This window comes from Diabrotica virgifera, chromosome 8 (assembly GCF_917563875.1).
Source record: "Diabrotica virgifera virgifera chromosome 8, PGI_DIABVI_V3a".
Classification (NCBI taxonomy): Eukaryota; Metazoa; Arthropoda; class Insecta; order Coleoptera; family Chrysomelidae; genus Diabrotica; species Diabrotica virgifera.
The window spans coordinates 30,385,456-30,399,861 of record NC_065450.1 but is presented as its reverse complement, the minus strand read 5'-3'; the positions used below and the strand labels follow the sequence as shown (position 1 = coordinate 30,399,861).

Here is a 14,406-nt window from a genome sequence, read left to right as displayed (position 1 = left end):
TATAAAGAAGTTAGCGGCTCTAGAAATGTGGCTGTATCGACGCATACTGAGAATACCTTGGACAGACAGAGTGACCAACACAGAGGTATTGAGACGAATGGGTAAAGAGGTGGAATTGTTAACAACTGTTAAAAGGAGGAAAGCGTCATACCTGGGCCATGTGTTCCGTAATGATAAGTACAGTCTGCTACAGCTTATCGTGGAAGGCAAGATTGAAGGTAGAAGAGGTTTGGGCAGAAAGAAAAAATCCTGGCTGAGAAACGGGAGAATGGTTTCAAATACCAGAAGCTGCGAACAAAATACATGCGGCACAAAACAGAGAAACCTATCGTTTGATGGTCGCCAACCTTTGGTAGAAGACGGCACATAAAGAAGAAGAAGAAAAGTCAATTTGTTGCTTCGCAAATTGCAAAATAAATGAAAATCGATATTTGTTAATAACTTTTACTAAATTTGACTTGGAATTTTAGGGTTTCATCCAAAGTTGGGTATTTTGGTACTTAAAAGACCCTCTAAATTTGAGACCGATCCATTAATTAGTTTAAAAGTTATTCTATTTGTTTTTCCCAGAGACCTTTATTTTGCAATAACATTAGACAGAAAATAATAAACATAAGGCAATTCTGACTATGCCAAATGAAAGTAGAAAAGTGATAGTATCAAAATGTATTAAAAAGGGATAAAAAATTATCTAATATAGTCAAAAATCCTAATTCAAAATTTTTGAAATTTTCTAGTTTATAAACATTTAGAATAACTTTAAAAATATTCTCCGTAGAAAAAATCATTTCACATATTTAAAAATCTGGTATTTTACACGAATTTTGAAAAATGTACTTCAATTGGTGACTAGTCGTGGTAAGTGAAGGGGGAGCCGACAAATGCACGAGTTTAAAAGCTAAAAACGGCAACTTAAACTTACCCAACTTTGGGTAAAGTTCTAAGGTAGTTTTAGTAAAAGTTATTAACAAATAACGATTTTCACTTATTTTCTAGTTTGCATAGCAACAAATTAACTTTTTCTTTCAAAAATCGGCATTTTGAAGGTTTTTTAATGTTCTAAAAAATTAAATTTTGTAATTTTATGTCAACTATTTAGCTTTTGAATTAGGTGCAAAAAATCGAAAAATTCACGATTTTTGCAGTACATTATTAAGAATTAAAAAACGAACGCGAACTCTAGGCAGGAAACAGGTAGGTGTTCTTCCTATATGTCTACAATAACTAAAAAAGTAGTCAACTACCTGGATATTTGAGTATCTCGCACATTGTCTATTTCTAGCTTATTTCCCTGGAGTACTGGTCTACAATAGTATATTGTACAAGAGAGAAAAAAGACATATTTCTCACGAGCGCAGAAGTTTGTTGCAAATCAAGCGAGAGAGAAATATGTCATTTTCTCTCGTTTTGTACACTGTACTTTTTCTATGGATGCGTTTTTGTCAAGAGTTCAAAATTCAAAATTAAATAATTTAGGTGCTTTTAGGTATATTATATGCCTAAATTGAAATAAAATACATATATACACATAGGTATTTAATATTCTTAATATTTATATACTTTATTTATTTAAAATTATAATTCACAGTTGAACAGTTTTAAAAGGTAATTTTTGATAAGTTTTGACAAGTTGTTTGACATTTTGTTTGACAAAAATAATTATGTTTGTATTGTGCATGTTACTATGGAAATGGCGATCATATGTATGTAAACTGGCGGTGAACCCGTGAGAAAAAATATTTCTCACTGCAATAGCCGACTTTTCTCACTGCCTGAGAAATTGTTCGTTTTGAATATATGTAAGTAATGAGAGAAATTGCACATTGTATAGCATCCATAGAAAAAATTATTATTTTGTGATTTTCTACACTTCTCCACTCTACAGTATTATTTATGCACACTTTGCAATATTTGCCCACGCGTGAATATTTAATCGATCGAATACGAATATTTGATTATAAAATAATTAACTTTTGTTAGTAATATCACATACATATTATTGATTTTTCAATTAGTTACCTTCCTACTAACACAAAATATTTACCATATTTTTTTGAAAATATTCCAGTATATCACGTAACTAAATATAAAACTGTTAATAGACCTTAATTAAAATTTAAAATCTAATTACCATTTGGGAAATAGACGTCAATCACAAATTTGAATATACATACCATAAAGTTCAACAAAATAGAATAATTATTTCTTTTTGTGGCCGAACTTTGAATTGGTGATAATTCCAATGTAGATATTTGAACCGACAGATTATTCAAATCGCTTTATAATGTTATGGTGGTAATTGGATAATAGAACACCTTAATACGCAGTTGACAGATTACCTAATAAACACATTGTTTCTTTTTTTTTACTGAGGTTTTTACTTAGTGAGGTAAATTATTATGAATTTAAATGTAAGAATTATACAGTTTCAGAAATTATAGAATATAAAAATTGTCATCATTATCATTATCATGAAACTTCGTCCGTCCACTGCTGAACATAGGTATCTACCATTCTACCATTTTTCGCCACTTTCCACGGTTCTGTGCGTATTGTTGCCAACGAATGACATTCGTTTAATCTTGTCTATCCAGCATGTTGGTGGTCGTCCTCTGCTGCGTTTGTCTCTGGGGTACCAGTCAAAAGTTGTATTAACTATTAAATTAAGTATAGATTTCAAATAATATCAATAAACATAAAAATGGATTTGTGGAAAGGAATTTAGCACTGCTGGTTCTTTGATAATCAACATTCAGTATATTTTACTTATTGCACCACCTTAAAAATGGGTACCTAATTATTGATGTCTCGAATTTCCTAAACTTGTTTTCTGATTTAAATAATTTTTTTAATATATGTTATACCCTTATTCTATAGCAATATCGCTGTAATAATATTGTTGCTAGACAGGTAAATTGACATTGTATACCGGGTGTACCAATCATACTGTATTTTTTTTCTCAAAATTCACGTCACCCTGTGGAATATTCTAGCATTTATAAAATACGGAAAATAAAACCCAACTATAGCCTCAGGTTTTTTAACGTTCTGTTTTTTTATTCGTTCGCTATAATAATAATAATATCGTATGGCATTTTTGCCGGGGAGATCCTTTCAGACAGTTCCGGCGCTATTTACATCTTTAACCCTGTTTGAAGTAACTAGTGCCGATGTACACTAGCCCAGGGGGACCGACGGCTTAACGTGCTCTCCGAGGCACGGTGAGACGACTCGTGTCATTATTGGAAATGAAAATGGTTTGTCTTTGGCAGGGCTCGAACCCATGTGCACTGGCGTATGAGGCCAGCGAATATGCCGTTACTCCACGGCCGCTCACTATTCATTCGCTTATGTTGGACAATAGAAAAGTTAGGTACTTTAACAACTAGCCATGTTCTTCATCAATACAGGGTGATTCTAAATAAGTGCAACAAACTTTAAGGGGTAATTCTGCATGAAAAAATAATGACAGTTTGCTTCATAAACATATCTCCGCAAATGCTTCGTTTCTGAGATACGGGATATTGAAATTTTTCTTACAAACTGACGATTTATTTATTGCTTTAAAAGCGATTGCGATATGCAAATGAAATTTGGTAAGTTTTTACTTATGAGGTAGTTATTGCGTATTTTTTGACATACAATTAAGAATTATATATTCTCCATTGGCGCACGTACGGGTCATACTAACCTTTTTTTGATACAGTTTTATATTGGAGTGCATACTTCGTTTGTAGCAAACTCTACAACATATTTTATTATAAGACTCGAACACCAAGTTTTTGTAGAAGTTCTACTTTAAATCTGGAATTAATGAGGCTTTCCATCCCCTCATATTATAAGCTAATTAAGAAAAGGGAAGATAGTTTTTATTGCTGTAGAAACAGTATTTACATTCGTTCTATCTTTAATCGATGTAAATGCGATAAATATGGTATTAGTTATTATAGTTAATGAACTATGTTTTGTTTATTGTTAACATTATTTAATAACGATTTATTTAACGAAAATATATTTATATTAAAGTAGAGTTTCTTAAAGTAAAACACGTTCATATACTATCAATTTTATGTAAAGAAATTATTTCTTTTGATTCATGTTGCGGTCACAACTTCCTTATTTTTGCGAAATTCCCTACTTAATCTGAATATACTTTTCCTGTTCTGATTTCGATAAATGGTTATATTTCTTCACCTCTAAACAAGAGATTAACGAAATGTGAATAAATTATTCCAAGATAAGATTATTTATTTTTCTGAAGCTATTTTCTTGTGGCATCATAATACAATTTACTATTTTTATTGGGAATAATCCACAATTTTACTTTAAAATAAGTTTATTTTGACGTTTCGATTTCCACTTCAGAAAAGATAAAGCCATATTTATATATTTTCACTTCCACTAAAAGCTATAAGAACTACTTAAAATAACATGCAGAAGTAGTAGGTATTGTAAACAAACAGTATAGACCTGGATCCCGCGTACCAAAAAAAGTTGATTAATAGCAATCTGAAAATTTGTTAATAGCTTACCGGTGTCGTCGGACAAACCTTAATGTACGGGAACACTGGAACAGGGGAAGTTTTAATTGTGGAACAGTTTAAAAATTTTGGAAGGTCAGATTACGAAAACGTTCCATGTATTTTGTCGGACAGAACTTCCAATTGATTTGTTACCATTTCGTTAAACTCTGTCCTGTGAATCATGTTGGTTAGTAATAGCAGTCTGATTTTTGCATGAGAGTGTAATGAAAGGGTAACAAATCAATTGGATGTTCTGTCAGACAAAATACATGGAACGTTTTCGTAATCTGACCTTCCAAATTTTTAACCTGTTCCACAATTAAAACTTTCCCTGTTCCAGTGTTCCCATACATCAAAGTTTGTCCGACTAGATATCGATAAGCTATTAACAAATTTTCAGCTTGCTATTAATCAACTTTTTTTGGTACGCGGGATCCAGGTCTATAATATGGGATTATAAAATGTCCAGGTAAATGTGGCATTATAAGGGGGGAAATGTAAAAATAAAAGAGGTTACGAGGTCGAAAAAGTATTGTACATAATATAATTGTAGATCTTGCAATAAATGTACCGTCTATTCCGTCGTGCTGCTGGAAGATTCAATAACCTCACTATATGTAATTTGTTTTTTTGGACCATGTTACTATATCAGGGATTAACATTTTGGTTCATTGGGCCTGCGACTTTCATACCTCCCATTCTTTTTGCCATATTTATAACATATGATCTTACTTCGGATTTTATTTCCGATGGATGACCCTTTTCTCTGTTATATAGAGTTTATCTTTCTTCTATGAGATGAATGGGGAGCGTACCCATTATAACTTGTAGGGCAGTCGTAAAAGTGTTCAGATAGAGAGGGGCTTTTAGGAGGGGCTTTCTTTGTACCTTTGTAAACAGTTCTTTATACAATATGCCCCTCTAAGTTGGAACCATATGGAAAACTTTTTTATTATTAATTTTACGAAAAAAAAGTTATTCTTCATAAAAAGTTCTGCATGGTCTTAAACCTAAGATGCAATCATCAGATATCAAATTTTATCAATAGTATATGAGGGATGTCAAAATTATGAATTTCTCTCAGGAGTGAACTACCTTTATATTTCACAATATTGAATATTTTTATTATGAAAAGTTGTTTGAAATTAAAATTATTTCTAATATGCAATTACATTTTGAAAAATTTTCTCAAATTACGGATACCTAAATTTTATTTTTGATAACTCTGATATTAATTTTACGAAAAAAGTTATTTATAAAAGTTTTGCATGGTCTAGAAACTACGATGCAACCATCATTTATCAAATTTTATCAATTTTATACGAGGTTTGTCAAAAATATGAATTTTGCTCAAGGATAAACTACCTACATATATAGTTCGCAATATTTCAATTAGAAGGATTTAATTGCATATTCTTACATATTTTTTAATTCTGAGCAACTTGTTTAATAACAATTTTCAATATTGTTGGCTATTCAAAACTTTTTATAAAGAATAACTTTTTTTGGTAAAATTAATAATACCGGAGTTATCATAAATAAAAGTAATGTTAGGTATACGTAATTTAAGAAAAAAAAATTTTCTCAATTAGATGAATGTAATTGCATATTAGAACATAATTTTTAATTAAAACAACTTTTCAGAATAAAAATTTTCAATATTGTGAAATATAAAGGTACTTCAATCCTGAGAGAAATTCATATTTTTTGACTTCCCTCGTACACTATTGATAAAATTTGATACCTGAATTACATCTTGGGTTTTAGACCATGCAGAACTGTTTATGAAGAATAACTTTTTCGTAGAATTAATAATAAAAAAGTTTTCCATTTGGTTCCAACTTAGAGGGACATTATGGTATATAGCTATTCTCAAGGCCTTGTACCGTATGGGGGAGCCGTATAAGAGGGCAGAATATACAACCTAAAGGTTAAGGTCCTTCCTATTCTTCCTTTGAGGGCATTGGACCGCCGGCCGATGTTTGGCATAAATTTTAAGCTTACAAATTAATATTTTTGATAAAATTTTTAAATAAAGCCACAAGTCATATTTAAATAATAGTTAGGTATACTTGATTTTATCGTGTTCTTTTATTTATAACGGTAGCAATTTCATTAATATTTCTAAAACTATCGACCCAGAGTGAACCTTGATAAGATGGACGCTTGTGGGAGGACATCAAAACACCATTAACACAAAGAAAATTACATTAATGCAATTCTAGTGCCATAAATACAATGAAAGGAGCTTGCAGTTAAATTGAATAATGGTTTGACTCCTTAGCATACTGTTTTAAGGTCTTTGATTAACGACGTCTATCTCGTGGCCAGGGTAATGTCCTTGCGTTATTATAGTAATAGTTTGTTTGTTTACTAAAGCTAAAAATAAACAACGTGTAATTTTATACCAAAACACTGGACGTACCTAAATATAATGTAGTTGGTGTTGAAATTGTTAGAACAACCACATAAATTGGAACTTTTTCTTCAATATTGATTTATATATTATGTACCTTCAGTACATAATATGTTGAATCGAAACTAAAATTTTAAAAGATTTTTAGATTTAATAGCAGTGAATCCCCCTATTCCCTGCTGCGTTTATAGGTTAGAGTAGAGAATTAATCGAAAACGGAAACTGAAAAATACTTGAGAAAAAGTTTTGGATGGATCTCAAGCTAAAATAACAACAGAAGAAAGTAGCACAAACACAATTGCAATAGAAACAGGAAAGCGATAAGGCGATTCCATGTCAACCACACTATTCAACGTAGCAGACGGTAGCAGTAGAAGGAAGAGTCAAGGCTAGTGGATTTAACACAAATACTGGCCTATTCGGATGATATAGTTCGTATGGAAAAATATGAGGAAAGACTAAAGTAGGTCTAGAAATTAGCGAAGGAAAAACGAAATTTCTAATCTGCTCTAGAAGAGAATATAACAAGACGGGAGAAATCAAGATAGAAAACTACACTGTTGAAAGAGTTCAACAACTGAAATACTTCGGAGTAAATACCAATGACAAATTAAGAGAAATGAAGAAGTAACGGAGAGAATACTAGCAGGCAAAAAACTTACTGAAAATATCATAGGCTAATGAAGTACAAGAACTTATCCAGAATTACAAAACTGAAAATATACAGAGTTACAATCAGACCAATAGTTAGGTACATACGCAGCTGAGAATATATGCTGAGACTATGTATTCATCAAGATAAAGATGAAGAAATATTAATAATATTCCAAAGGAAACTCCTTAGAAGAATTATGGGCCCAATAAGAATGGTAAACAGAGAAATGAGAAGAAGAATGAACCATGAAATAAGAGACATAATGAAGGGAGAAAATAGAGTTATCTTTACTAAAGCGCATAGACTGAGATCTGTAGATCTGAAATCATAGGTTGGGATACAAGTTAAGAAGGTTAATTATGCACATGAAAGCCAGAAACTGAAAGACAAAAGGGAAAACCTAGACAAAACCTAGATGGAAGAACCAGGTCATGAGAAATATCAAAATTCTGAAAGGGAGACCTAAAGGCACCTATGCCCAGATCCAAATAAGTGGACTAAAATTATAATGAATGCGAAGTCATACAACAAACTTTGACAATATACAAGAAGATTACCAAGTGATTCACCGCAATTAGCGGATCAAAGAGCTCTAAGTAAAAGGGCAAAGATTTGTTTTAAAGTATTTATCTAAAATGAGATTAAAAATAACCTGCATAATAATTAGGGTCGGTGTCGGCGAACACAAAGTTCTTAAAGCTCTATAATAATATGTCGTAAAATAGAAAACCTTTGTCTCTAATAAACATAATAAAAACATAATAGCTGAGAAAGTGAAAAGTCTGGTTTAAATTCACAAAAGTTGGCCGAAAAATATAGTGTTGAAAAATTATCAAGCTGTATTATAGAAAAAATAAAGATGAGTTGAAGAATTCTTTAAAACGCTTCACTATACGCTAACATCAGGAATGAAATGCCTTGGTGAATATGATGTTCACTAATACAGAAAGACTTTCATTTTCTGCAAACATGTTGATAAAAATATCATCTGTACACAAAGTTTTGTCCAATAATTTCAATATTTTGTTTTCTTGTTGTTTTTAAATTAATGTTATAGTTTGTATTATATTTTTAGTTCTTGTATTTATCTTACAGCTTTTATGAGTTTTTTTCGATCGAAACAGATATTTTTCATTGTGCTTATTTATCCATATGCATTTGTATTTAGCCAAATGGATTAATTGCGTTTGTCAAATTTGTGCTCAATCAACTAACTTAAGTCTCTTTATTTTTCGAGTAAGTACCAACTACCAACACTTACTATCCAGTTAAAATAAATGGTATCACTAAATCGTTTTACAGATTCAATTCTATTAGACCGGAAGGTATTAGGTAGAAGAAGTTCAGCCACGATTTTCTCCTGTCACAAGGAGTCCTGTCCTTTGCAATACTGGAAGATTAGAGGAAATACTTATAATTTAAAAAATCCACGGGTTTACTGTGAAAATTAGATTTTTCATTAAAAAAAATGGGTTGCTGCAATGCATTTCTTAGTCATTTCTTAGTCCTGCCATATCCATAGAATAACAAGATACTATCGATTTTATGAAGAAACTCTTGAAAATTTTATTATATTCATTACATGTTGGTATATAGGTAATATACATATTTAGCCCTTTTGCAACCTGCCTGCCCGAAAAATGTTTTTCATAAAATTAATAATATCCTATCATTCTATGGATGGACTCAGAACTTCATTGCAACACCCCATTTTTTTTTTAATGAAAAACCTAAATTTTCACAGGAAAATGTTACAAGAAACCCGTGGATTTTTCAACAAATTGTAAGTACCTCCTCTAACCTTTCAGTATCGCAAAGGGCAGTACTCAGAAAATCGTGGCTGAACTTCTATCTAATATACAGATTGATTTTTAAATAAATATAGGCCTGGATCCCGCGTACCAAAAAAGTGGATAAATAGCAAGCTGAAAATTTGTTAATAGCTTAACGGTGCCTAGTCGGACAAACTTTGATGTACGGGAACACTGGAACAGGGGAAGTTTTAATTGTGGAACAGTTTAAACATTTGGAATGTCAGATTACGAAAACGTCCCATGTATTTTGTCGAACAGAACATGCAATTCATTTGTTACCCTTTCGTTAAACTCTCATGCAAAAATCAGACTGCTATTATTAACCAACATTATTCCTGTCATTTGGCATGTTCCTTGTGTTCCACTCATTAAAATGCCCAGTTGGTGAAAAAGACCAGTCTGATTTTTGCATGAGAGTTTAATGAAAGGGTAACAAATCAATTGGATGTTCTGTCCGACAAAATACATGGGACATTTTCGTAATCTGACGTTCCAAATTTTTAAACTCTTCCACAATTAAAACGTCCCCTGTTCCAGTGTTCCCATATATCAAAGTTTATCCGACTAGACACCCTTAAGCTACTAACAGATTTTCAGCTTGCTATTAATCAACTTTTTTTTCATACGCGGGATCCAGACCTATAAGAGGCAAAAAAGTTAAGATACCGCGTTTTAATTGAGGACGGCAGAGTAGGTACCGCGGTCGGAAAATTGTTCAAACATGCAAAAATCAGACTGGTGTTTATCACCAACTGGGCATTTTAATGAGTGGAACACGAAGAACATGTCAAATGACAGGAATCATGTTGGTTAGTAATAGCAGTCCGATTTTTGCATGAGAGTTTAATAAAAGGGCAATATCAATTGGATATTCTGTCCGACAAAATACATGGGACGTTGTCGTAATCTGACGTTCCAAATTTTTAAACTGTTCCACAATTAAAACTTCCCCTGTTCCAGTGATCCCGTACATCAAAGTTTGTCCGACTAGACACCGTTAAGCTATTAACAAATTTTCAGCTTGCTATTAATCAACTTTTTTTGGTACGCGGGATCCAGGTCTAATATACATACATTGAGTTATCATTCAACAGTTTTAGTTTATTTCTGTACAATTTTTTTAAAGAGTGAAAACTAGGCAGCATCCTGTCTGAGAACTTTTATTGTATTAAACGCATGAATAAATTTATTTCTTTTTTTATGTATTTATAACTTTTAATCGCTTATACAGGGTGTCCAGAAACTTTACAGACAAACGAAGATTGGAGATTTCTCAGATAGTTTTAAGACAATTTAACCCAATTCACCTAGTCCGAAAATGCTTCCTAAGGGAGCTAGACGTCTTTAAAATGGCGTCTTTTAATTAGTTTTTCTTAAATACCTCCAGAAAGCTTCTATTTAGAAAAACGGAAATTGGTACGCATATTTATCTTCCAGAGATAAATCGATTTCATCCATTCCAAATTTCTAGTACCGGTCATAGGCGTCCGTTTTGGGTAGAGCAACGGGTATTTTATTTCATTACTTTTTTATCTTTAACTTTTAAGCACTTTTGACTCTGGATTAATAAATAGTGAGGTATTCTAGTACAAAAAGGTACTGTTGCTTTAAATCGGTAGAACACAACGTTTTCTAGAAAAATCGATTTGAAAATTTTTCGTTTTTTGAATTTGAAAAAAAATCAAAAAGATTTTCAAAAAACGGTATATTTTACCGACTTAAAGCAAGAGTAACTCTTCGTACTAGAATATCTCATAATTTAATAATCTAGTGTCAAAAATGCTTAAAAATTGAAGACAAAAAGTTACGCGATAAAATAACTGTAGACCTGCCCAAAACGGACGCATATGACCGGTACTAGAAATTCTCAATTAGTGAAATCGATTCATCTCTGGAATATAAATAAACGTACAAGTTTTCGTTTTTCTAAATAGTTTTTTTTTATTTTTTTTTTTTAATTCAAACAACGAAAAATTTTCAAACCGACTTTTCTAGAAAACGGTGTATCCTATCGACTTGAAGCAAGACTAACTTTTAGTACTAGAATACCTCAGAATTTAATAATCCAGACTCAAACATGCTTAAAAACTATGACAAAAAAGTTATGCGATAAAATAACCGTTACCCTACCCAAAACGGACGCCTATGACCTGTACCAGAAATTGACAATGGATGAAATCGATTTATCTCTGGAAGATAAATAAACATACCAATTTTAGTTTTTCTAAATAGAAGCGTTCTGAGGATATTTAAGAAAAACTAATTACAAAACGCCATCTTCAAAGAGCTCTAGCTCCCTTAGGAAGCATTTTCGGACTAGGTGAATTGGGTTAAATTGTCTTAAAATTGTCTGAGGACTCTCCTGTCTTCGTTTATCGGTAGAGTTTTTGGACACCCTGTATAATCCTTTATTTCTTATATTCCTCGTTTTATCTGACTATCATGACTTGTTTGTTACCTTATCGTCCACATATCAAATAAATCTCAAACTGACAAAACCCTTTATCGAGCAACTACGGTACTTTACTTTTGCACAATATGGCTCTAAATTGAACAATATTATTGCACATCATCTCGCTGTTAGATTAAATTTAACTTGATTATGGTCGATGATGTTTTCTCGGCATTAACAATTTCTTCATTAAAACGAAAATGAAGCGTGTATGCATCGTAAACAGGATGCTAGCATTGAAAAAGGAGGCGTTTATGTTAAATACCGTATCCTATTGAATCTGTATGTAATTGATCAAGATTTTTTAATTGTGGTCTAAGAATATCGTAATTATTCAATTTATGTATACCTACACGGTGTCCGACATATAGTGCGAGGATTGTTTGCCTGGCTTAACAAAGAAAACAGTAAATATAGATAAGACTTCAGGTCTCCAGTAAGGTAACTAAACGATGCCGATACAAGGAATGTTTTTCTATTTTCGTCAAAACATACTCAAAACACCATTATGGTTGACAGGTATTTGATAGTCATCCATATTGCACAATACGTACATAGGTCAGGTCTCACCTGATAGTTGAAATACTTAGAGAGGAATATTGAGATTCGAATTGAAAATATCTATTTATGTTGTTCTGAAGTTATTTCCTCGTGGCATTTTTGTAATCAACTATTCTAAATGGGAAATAAGCCACAATTTAACTAAAAAAATGATTTTATTAACGTTTCGACGCCTAAATCGGATGTCGTTGTCAAAATACAAAATATTACTAAATTAAACACAAATGTTGTTGCTTAGTAAAAAATTCTTCTGATAATTTATTTAATCTGACTCATTTATATTGGCAGTTCAGACATATATTTCGGCAATTCAGACTTTAAGATGATATTGCCAATATTTATGAGTTGCGTTTCTGGGACGACTTTACAGAAAAATAGTTCATTCGATTACATGAAATCAACCCCAACTCAAAAATATCCGTCACAAAAATCATAGCAGGTGATCTGTCTTTAAGAAGACAACCAAATGCAACGGTGACAGTAAAATTCTCGTGTTAGAGATTCCATAGTAAATCACGAGGGAAAACCAGGAAAAAACCTCGTGATACTATCCCGACATCGCATCGTAAGTATTTGGCCTCGTGATATATAAGTAATACTAAAATATATAATATGTACTCGATATGTTATTGACTTACCAATCGTGGTATTTTCTTTCTATTGAGATCTCTCTAGTTTATATGTCAAAATACTATTCTTTAGTTTATATCAGCATATCGCCTATTTACACTACAATTAACGTGCACACTACCGCACTATGCGCACCACACTAGCTCATATGGTTTAGTTCTTTTGAGTCGTCTGGTCTGATTCGTGCTCTCAAGGAGCTGGCTCAACATCCATTAAAGATAGTCTGTCTAATGGTATCGATCTCCAGATCTTTGTGAATGTTAACTTCTAATATACCAAGGGGCATGCACGATATTCCTTCGTACCTTGTTCTGGATGCGTTGAATTATTTGTACATTACGTTCGCTGGTACACCCCCATAGTTCTATGCCATAACTCCAAGCAGGCTTGAGGATTTGATTGAACATTAGCACATTATTATGAATTGATAATTTGGAGTCACGTCCAAGAAAAAAATATTTTTTTTATAACTGATTCCAAGCTCTTATATTTTCTTTTTAATTTGTGCTTTCCATCTGAGCCTTGCATTAAGTGTGATACCTAGATATTTCGCAGTATTGCCTACTGCTACTAGTATTGCCTAGTATACCTACTTATACCTACTAGTATACCTACCTATACTTGCCTAGTATACCTACTGCTTCTTTATGTATATCTATTTCCAATTGCGATAATACCCGTGCGATCTGCAAATGTGTCAATAGTAACCAAAATGTAGTAACAAATAGTGAAAAACCAAAAATTGTAACTACATAATAATTATATTTATTTATTGTAAACAGATATCTGTCTTGAAAAATAATTAAAATAAATTCGAAAGCTTGACAGTAAGTCAAAGAGTTTTTTGTCTTGTGGGCCAAATAGACTGCATCCTTAAGAGTCACTACTTGATATTCATTTACTTGATATTCAAATAGTCAACATTTCATTATTCACCTTAAGTTTCCCTTAAATTTGGGGAAAACGAACTGTAGACCATAACTGGAAAAATGTTTATATTGAAAATACTAGAATGATTTTGTAGGTTTTTTTCTCATATAATACACCTACACATATCAGACACAAGATTACAATCAACTAGTCTCTTACCATTACCTCCTTTAATTGCATTTGTATAATACGTAATAACTTATTATGGAGATGTAATATCTACGCGCCCGTGTTGAATATAAAAACCACATCCTGTTTGCTGTTTGTTTTAACGAAGATGTATGTAACTTGTCTCCCAAAGTATACTGGTAATGTATTATTTATAAGAACTAGTACCTATGCATTTAGACATAGCAAGAACTAGCGCAAATATCAGGAAATAAATTTCTAATTAAGTTCTTAGATTTCAGAAAGGCGGTGGTAAA

At 32.0% G+C, this 14,406-nt stretch overlaps 1 protein-coding gene across 1 annotated transcript in view; it reads left to right on the top strand.

Moving 5' to 3' along the window:
* LOC114338271 (uncharacterized) overlaps positions 1 to 14,406 on the top strand; it is a 410,991-nt gene that overhangs the window by 158,276 nt on the left and 238,309 nt on the right. The window lies entirely within an intron of this gene.